General features: G+C 38.9%; 1 pseudogene; it reads left to right on the forward strand.

Annotated features, from left to right (window-relative positions):
* The first annotated feature begins 1,265 nt into the window (after window positions 1-1,265).
* LOC149578819 (wall-associated receptor kinase-like 22) lies at window positions 1,266-8,489 on the forward strand (annotated as a pseudogene).
* The last annotated feature ends 216 nt before the right edge of the window (window positions 8,490-8,705 follow it).

The following is an 8,705-nucleotide window of genomic DNA, read 5'->3' on the forward strand; positions in this document are numbered from 1 at the left end:
TCACCACTACCAAAAGGCAGGGACTCAAGCTCTCAAGAGCTCTTGTTAATACAATTTATTGGATACCTTTCAAAGAGGGCAAAAACCTTTTACAGAGGTGATTGACCCAATGTACTGTCACCTAATTCGATTCCCAAATTTTGTGCCATGAAATTTCAAGAGAGATGTAATCTATTTATGATGTATAAAGAATTGCTTATGTTCTTATTAGTCCAGGGAACTGATGTTCCCGGATGCACATACAATTAATTTTTCAAATCAAAATCCCTCAACTTCTAAGGTTAGAAAATCATTTTATATTTTAATTAATTTTTTAATCAATAATTTCTTCTTTTTTATTGGCTAATAACATTTTTACCAGAGGTTAATTTGATTTATTGCCACAAAAAATTCTAGAAAATAAATATCTAGAAGCTTCTTCCAAATATTTCCGCCAATCATAAAATATAAAGTATCTGAATAACTCCTTTCTCAAAAACTTTGGAAGACTCCAGAAAAGACTCCAGAACTACATATGGAAGTGTTTCTAGAAACAGTTGCCTCCATCAAATTATCATCGCAATGCAGGGGAGGCAGTGACAGAGAAGTTCCTTGTTGATGCCATGGCAGGTAGCCAAAAAAGGGTATGGCTATCTTAAGACTTGGCATACTCAAACCCCTGCTATATTCTCTTACATGAAAGATTAGCAGCAAGCACTGTTTACAAACCATCAGTCGCAATCAACAATCCAAAGAAATGAGAATAATAGCATCAAACAGTGATAGAAGAATCCTATAGCTCTCTGCCTTTTCTATTCACTGCTTTCACTCTTGACCTAGGCATAAGCTTAGCTGTCAAAGTTCTAATTCACTGAAAACCCAATTGAAAGTTTACACAGGTCGGAGTGGATGGGATTTTCTTTCCAAAGTTTACATAGCTCAAATGCAATTTGCATCTGAGCTCTTCATTGCCAACCAACGACTTTTTTCGCTTAAATTCGAAGACTTCTTTCAAGGGAGTTTGGGGAATTAAGCTTACTCAAAAAAGCGAAAGTGACAAACGAAGTAGTTTGGCCATGGACGATGAAAAATACTTCCTCTGTCATCTTCTTCTTAGAACCGTAGCCACCTTATTTTTTTTCAAGATACTGCTTTCCATGATGAAAGCCCCAATTGATATGCAACTCTTGATCTGGGTTGGTCGAATTCCCTACCTTGATATGTAACCACAGCTATGGCTGAGGTGTTAGGTAGGAAATCATACATTGTTCACATGAGGTAGGTCCATGAAGCCTCTGCATGTTTCACTTCATAAGCACTGGTATGCCTCTCTCATCAACGAGGCAACTTCTAGTTTAGGCTCAAAAGGTGAAGATGAAGAACTGTTGTTATATAGTTATGATATAGTTCTATCTGGATTTGCAACGAAGCTGAGCAGCACTGAAGCTGCAGCTCGAGAGAGCAAGGATGGCTCATGGCTGTAATTCCATCGACTGTGAGGAAAATGCATACAACCCACTCCCCATAGTTTTTGGGTCTGGGAGGCTCCTCGCATTATAATTTGGGGCTTCAATCCAATCACAGTCAAGATGTGATTGTGGGCGTGATTGACACCGGAATATGGCCTGAGAGTGAGAGCTTCAACTATAGAGGCCTCGGCCCTGTGCCCGCAAAGTGGAAGGGCATATGTTAAAGTGGGGAGAAGTTCAATTCCTTTCACTGCAATAGGAAAATCATTGGAGCTTGTTATTTCTTCGAAGGCTACGAAGCACAGTCTGGTAAACTCCACAAGATTGAGATAAAATCGGCAAGGGACAACGAAGGCCATGGAATGCACTGTGCTTCAACTATTGCAGGCTTGGCTATGGCCCCCCTCTAATGGTTGGTCGAATCTTCTTCGAGAGATGAAGCCGAATCGACTTCTGCCTGCCGATGCACCGGTTCTCTCAGAAGAGCATCTAGTCTAGGTAAAGTCAGGCCCTTTCCCCCAAATGGTAGAGGAGAGAGGAGACGACAAGTCTAGAAGCTTCACAAACCTCCATTTAATAAAAAAAAAAAATTTAGAATTTCAAAGTAATTAGAATCTTCTCATTCGTGGTTGTCTTATCATTTTTCTTATTATTATTTGAATTGGAGAAATGATAATAATCTTTAAAAATTAAGATATTACAAAAAATTCAAATTAGAAAAAATAGCTTCAACAATTATTTTTAATTTAACATTTGTTAAATTTTACTTTACATTTTATTTTGTTTAGTTAATTTTCAATTTCATTTTACATTGTTGAGACATTATTTTCTTAAAGTTTTAGGGTTTGAATTTATTTGATTCACAAATGATATATTTAATTTCTTAAAAAAAACTACAAATTATTTATTACTTAACAATCAAAATAAATAATTTTAAAATATAATAGTATTATTTTCCTTCTTCATATGTTAATTTTTTTTTCAATATCAGTTTGTGAAGAAATTGCAACATTATTTATTCTTAAGTGCTCTTATATTTTTAAATCGCACTTACAATAATTTGTAAAACTATTTTTTGAAATTCTCTTGTATTCTTTAAGGTTATAATTAATGCACTTAAGATTTAGAATTATTTGAACTTTGAAGCTACGATGTTTTTTAACAAGTCTACAATTTAGGTTAACATGTACATTATCTTAGTGTCTTTTGGTTAAACAATAAGCAAGGACTCTAGCTCTACCACAACTCTTGTTTGAACTATAAGTTTTCTTTAAAGAAAGAAAGAATAATGTTACTCGTGTCCCAGTCTAGAAGGGTGAAGTTCATGCTTTCTATTGATTCATCCATTGGCAATCCACTTGATGGTAGATAGACTGTTTTCCTTTATGACAGCATTTAGAGATCCAAGATACAACAAAATTGAGGGAATGCACCATTTCTGTCACAAATCGGGTTGAGTATGATACTTTCTTATTGGATTGTAAGATCGTGGAACTGTTTCCAAATATAAAGCCATAGATAATAGGATTCTTCAATCCTAAAATGTTAAGGTATTCACTAATGAGGCAGATCATGATACAAAGGGAAAGTCTTCAGTTGGAAAGCGTATGTTCATTAAAGAAAAGTCTTCAGTTGGAATTTTCCTATGTCAGCACTTATATTCATTCAAGAAAAAGTGAAGAAAATTAGTATTTTTAGATTTTATTATTTTGAAAACTGTATTCATTGAAATTAATCCTGCATAGTAAAAAACGTGTAATTCTAGATTAAAATAGAAGCTTACAGAGTCAAATCCTTTGACACTAACACTCCTTAGACTCCATCAACATGCCATGTTCTTCCGCTCAATTTTAGAACACGAAGGCGACTTTTTAATTAACTATTCCGTCTTGAAACTGTCAACGATGCTCCCATTCATAATATGGATATATACAGAGCCGCAGAGATAATATTTTAGGTACCTGATCCACTGACTCGGATCTTCATGTCGACCTTTACAATTATTTGTGTAGTTTATTGTATTTTACTCTACTTTTAAAGTCCACTTGTAGCACTCAGAGAAGATGATTGCTCTCGCCCAGATCCTCAAACATGTGGAAATCTGACATTTCCTTACCCCTTCCGATTGGACCAAAGCAGCTGTGGTTTGCCTGATTTTGAGATCACTTGCAGAGGAAAATCGAGTTCTAATCATGGAATCCACTATCTTAAAACCCTGTCGGGAGAAGTGGAGGTCCGAAATATATCTAACGACCACATTCTTGTTGACGCGGCTGTCTCTTATGCCTCGCCACGCAGCAACACATCTGCTAATTTCACAAGCAACACATCTGCTGGTTTTACAAGAAACAAAATATTCAACCTTTCTGATGAAGGGCCTTTCAGGATATCTGGGGCTAATATTTTCTATGCGGTTGGCTGCAACACATTTGGCCAATATCAACTACTTTTGCCTACTGGACTGGATTTCTATGGGCGTTGTAACGTTACGTGTAATTGGACACGCTCTATCAGACAATGGGTTTGCAAAGATAATACTTGTTGCACTGTGCCCATTTGCGAAGGTTACACCAAAATTTGTTGGGAATGTGAAGCCCAATGATTACATGACACTTCAGATTCTCTTCTTTTTGTCTTCTAACTGAACGTGGTTGTATATATACATGTGCATAGTCATGTATTGAATATCGCTTAATGAATAATAAAGTGGGTTCCCTATTGAGAGTGTACGTAGCCACGAGTTGTGGTGAACCACTATAATTTATTGTGTCTTTGTTTATTCTTCTTCTTGTTTCTATATTTTAGTTTAGTTGCTTTCATTGTGTTTTCTCTGCTTGTTTTGAGTCTACAATTGGTATCAGAGCCAGTTTTTGGCTTGAGCAGAGATGAGGGAAGACAAGGATGATATTGATTTTGTTATTGATGAGTTTCTTGAAAATCTGGACTCGGTTGAAGAGGAGGATGCTGAAGAGAGTGAGGATGAAGTTGAGGCCAACAGTCAGGAGGATTATGAAAAGGAAAACTTTGTGAGATTGAAGGAGGAGAACATCTTACTCACAAACCAACTATTTTGCTTGGCCCAGAAGTTGGAGGTTTTGTGTTGTATGTTGAATGTTAGAAAGATAACTTTGACAAAAAGTGGGAGTTTTTTGAACAGTCTCTGTTTCAGGAAGAGGAAAATGATGTGATCTTGACAGAGGACTCTTTTCTCACAAAAATGTATGTCTCATTGATAGAGATGTTTTCCATTGGTGGAAAGAAATCAAAAGAGGATTCCGGGTGCTTGGCAACTGAAGATCTAAGGAGTGCAGAGATTATAGAGCTCAAGGAGGCCAAAAAGAGCCAGGGGCTCGAGACTGCACATGATCTAGAAGCCCTTGGCATGTCAGAGAATGAGGTCCTTGATGATTTTTTGTTGCAGATTGCTGAAGTAGAAGCAGAGTGGGATGCATTGACTGCAGTGGAAGACTGTCAAGAAGCCCAAGTTGTTGCTCATCCTGAAAATGGCGAGGCCCATTTTGGAGATAGAGGAGGCCAAGGAGAATGAAGCGTGAGATCTGACAGTGAGTTAGATTCGTCTTTAGATATGGGAAATGGTGAGTTTGACAGAAAAATGGAGTTGAATGGAGTTAAGTGTGGTTCCTATGATGAAATGAGTCATAGTGGTAATGAGCATGATGCTCTGTCTGATATGCAAACCTCACCATCGACGGTGACTGGAGATGGTACATCGCAGACTTTACCTGTTGCCAACAGTCCTATGTTGACTGGTCTTCCCGGCCACTGCACATTCATGCCACCTAACAGCTTTGTGCGCCTGCCAAACTCCAAAGATAAAGTCTGCGGTCCTTCTATGTTGGGCATTGATCCCACAAAAGGCCAAACGGGTATGTTTCAACCACAGCCCGAATTCATTGTTGGAAATCTGAGCATTGAAATGGGAGAGGATTTCGGTGATGCCATAGTTCAAAAAGATTTTGGTGATGTGTTTTTCAGGTATTTTGCAGGGTTTTTCAAAAGTCAGTATCAAATTGATGCGCCCAATAATGTACGTGCTAGTCAGCATTTATTAACTGCCTGTGAGAAGTTACAGAAGGTTTTAAGTGCCAATCGTGAAGTGTCTATTAACTTTGAGGGCCCTATGGATGAAAAAAATTTGATGGGGTTTATTAGAAGAGATGAGTTTGACCCGATAAAAACTTTAAAGAAACCAAAGATGAATGGCGAAAATGGCCAAAGAGGTGAAGTAACATTGGAGAGAATAGGTCTGACAAAAAATTTGGTCGTGGTGGCCATGGAAGAAGGGAAACCTAGGACTATTTCTAATGTGGAGTCATTGGACGCTAGTCAAATTGTCTGGTTGGTTGCGAAATTGAAAAGAATAGCAGAGTATACAGGCACCCTTACTTGTCAGCATAGCAGAGTATACAGGCACCCTTACTTGTCAGCATGCAGCCAGAGCTACAGCAAAGGATAATGCAAGAAAAGGTATGAGAGTTATAATAGATATTTCCCAAGCCAATAATGATGTCAGTATGATAGAGATTGCAGGGGTTAATAATAGTAATGTTCTAGCTGAGACTTGCAAAAGCATATATGCTTGCTATTATTTGGTAGTTTGTCATCACATGGTACAGTTGGTGAAGGCAATATTTTTTGTGATGCAACTCCACGTGGCCTTAGCAATAGAGGTAAATTTTATGGTGGATAAGGACATTGATTTGTTTTATGATACTTTGTTAAGGGGGAGCCATGAAACAGGAATATATGAAGGAGTGCATTATGCACATGTTTGAAGCTTTATTCAGGAATGTCACTTAATGCATATGAATATTGTGAGTAAATTATTTGGAGATGAGTTTTTTGACTCAGGCCTGATTTGGCAAAGACTGATTCGTAGTGTCCGTGAACAAAGTTTGGCGATTCTCAGATCTTTAATGGGCATGGTTCTACTGTGAATTTAGCAATGGAACATAGGGAATTCAGAATGCATGGCTATGCTAGTTGGACTTCAAGGAGGAGATTGTTGGGAATGTAAAGCCCAACGGTTACATGACACTTCAGATTCCCATCTTTTTGTCTTTTAGCTGAACGTGGTTCTATATATACATGTGCATAGTCATGTATTGAATATCGCTTAATGAATAATAAAGTGGGTTCCCTATTGAGAGTGGACGTAGCCACGAGTTGTGGTGAACCACTATAATTTATTGTGTCTTTGTTTATTCTTCTTCTTGTTTCTATATTTTAGTTTAGTTGCTTTCATTGTGTTTTCTCTGGTTGTTTTGAGTCTACAAAATTAACTTGACTGCCATATTCTTCAGGTCCGATAAAATGGGGAACTGTAGCTATTCGGCCTCCGTTATAGTTGACCAAGGCAGCTTCGGTTCGAATCCCGGATTGACATTCCAACTCCAAGGTTACCCTTACTCCATGCGCCTTGACTGGGCCATTCCAACTAACACTTACTCCGCTATATTCAATTACTCATACCAGTGTGCACAAAACGCAATCTTTCAAGACAAAGGCTGGGGTTATTTGTACAAATGCAGTGGTAGCTATACGGGAGATGGATACGTCAACGGCACAGGATGCACAGGTACGAAAGGGTCTTTTGATCTGTTTCCGTCAATTTTGGTTTCTAATTTAGATTATATTCTTGTACTATGTGTCTCCTCTGTTCCAGAAATCAAGAAATGCTCAGGATTTGGTTGCTTTCAATCTATTTCTCATCATTTAACAGATGTATGTGTTATTACATTCTGCCTAGTTAATATTTCCAGCAATAATGATTTCCTGTCTCGAGGAATGCAGGGGCATGTGGGCCACCAATAGCCGTGCTACTCGTCGGTGGAGGACTCTTCTGGATTTTGAAGCTGAGAAGATCCAAGCTCGACAAGGAAAAGAACTTCCAGAGGAACGGAGGGGATCACTTGAAAAGTCTAATTTCATCTCGAGGAGGGGTAGAGAGAATGAAACTCTTCTCTTTGAAGGAGATGGAGAAAGCCACAAATAAGTTCTCTCAAAATTTCATTTCGGGAGCTGGTGGCTACGGCACTGTTTATAAAGGCACTCTGGACAATGGACTTGTTGTGGCTGTGAAGAAATCAAAGCAAGTTGATTCCGAAGAAATCGACCAGTTTGTTAATGAAGTTTCCATTTTGAGCCAAGTTAATCACAGAAACGTGGTGAAGTTACTGGGCTGCTGTCTGAAAACTTCGGTTCCTCTGTTGGTTTATGAGTACATTTCGAATGGAACATTGTTCGATCATCTGCACGGAAACAGGCAAGAGCAACAGAAAATTCCGTGGGAGCAGCGCCTCCGCATAGCCACTGAGACCGCTGAAGCTTTGTCATACTTGCATTCTGCTGCATCGATACCGATTGTTCACAGAGATGTGAAATCATCAAACATTCTGCTGGACAATGATTACAATCCAAAAGTTGCAGACTTTGGGGTGTCTCGTCTGGTGCCGATGGGACAGACACACATTACTACACTTGTTCAGGGAACTCTGGGATATTTGGATCCTGAATATTTCCAAACAATTCAGCTTACAGAGAAAAGCGATGTTTACAGTTTTGGGGTTGTTTTGGTGGAGCTTTTGACGGGATTGAAACCTGTTTCGTACCAGCGGATGAAGAACGAGAGCAACCTGGCCATACATTTCCTCGCCACTGTGAATACGAGGGGATTCAGGGAAATCATAGATCCCCGTCTTGATGTGGAGGAAGGAGGTAAAAACATGGAGTCGATGAGAAGAGTAGCAGGGCTAGCGACGGAATGCCTGAGCGTGGAAGGGGAGAAGAGGCATTCGATGAAAGAGGTGGTTCAGGAACTGATGTGGAGTAAAGGCGGCGAAAGACCTCATGCTTGGCTGGCAAATGATGTAGCGGGCAATCCAGAAAAACTGGTGGGGCTGATAATTGACAATGTAGAAAGAAGGGAGGGAAATAGGGCCGCTTATTCAATACGGGAGCAGAGTAGTTCATTGTTTAGTATTGAAGGGCTTGGAGATTGGCGTTAGAAGTGGCAGATGAGTTGCGAACTGTTTTCCCTCACCGACCACAATTTGATGGCCCTCATTTGGACGGATAGGACCATGTGGAATTCATCAAGGAATACAGGGACGTCGAAGTTTCTATCATAGTCTTAAAAGAATGTATGTAAAATAGTCTTTAATGGATGTCATAGACGACGAATAAATTGTTCTTTGTAGATAAGTAATTGAAACATTCTTTGAGTAATTTTTTATA

The sequence above is a fragment of the Cupressus sempervirens genome, chromosome 1 (assembly GCF_028749045.1).
Source record: "Cupressus sempervirens isolate cs-2001-9-10 chromosome 1, ASM2874904v1, whole genome shotgun sequence".
NCBI classification, from domain to species: Eukaryota; Viridiplantae; Streptophyta; class Pinopsida; order Cupressales; family Cupressaceae; genus Cupressus; species Cupressus sempervirens.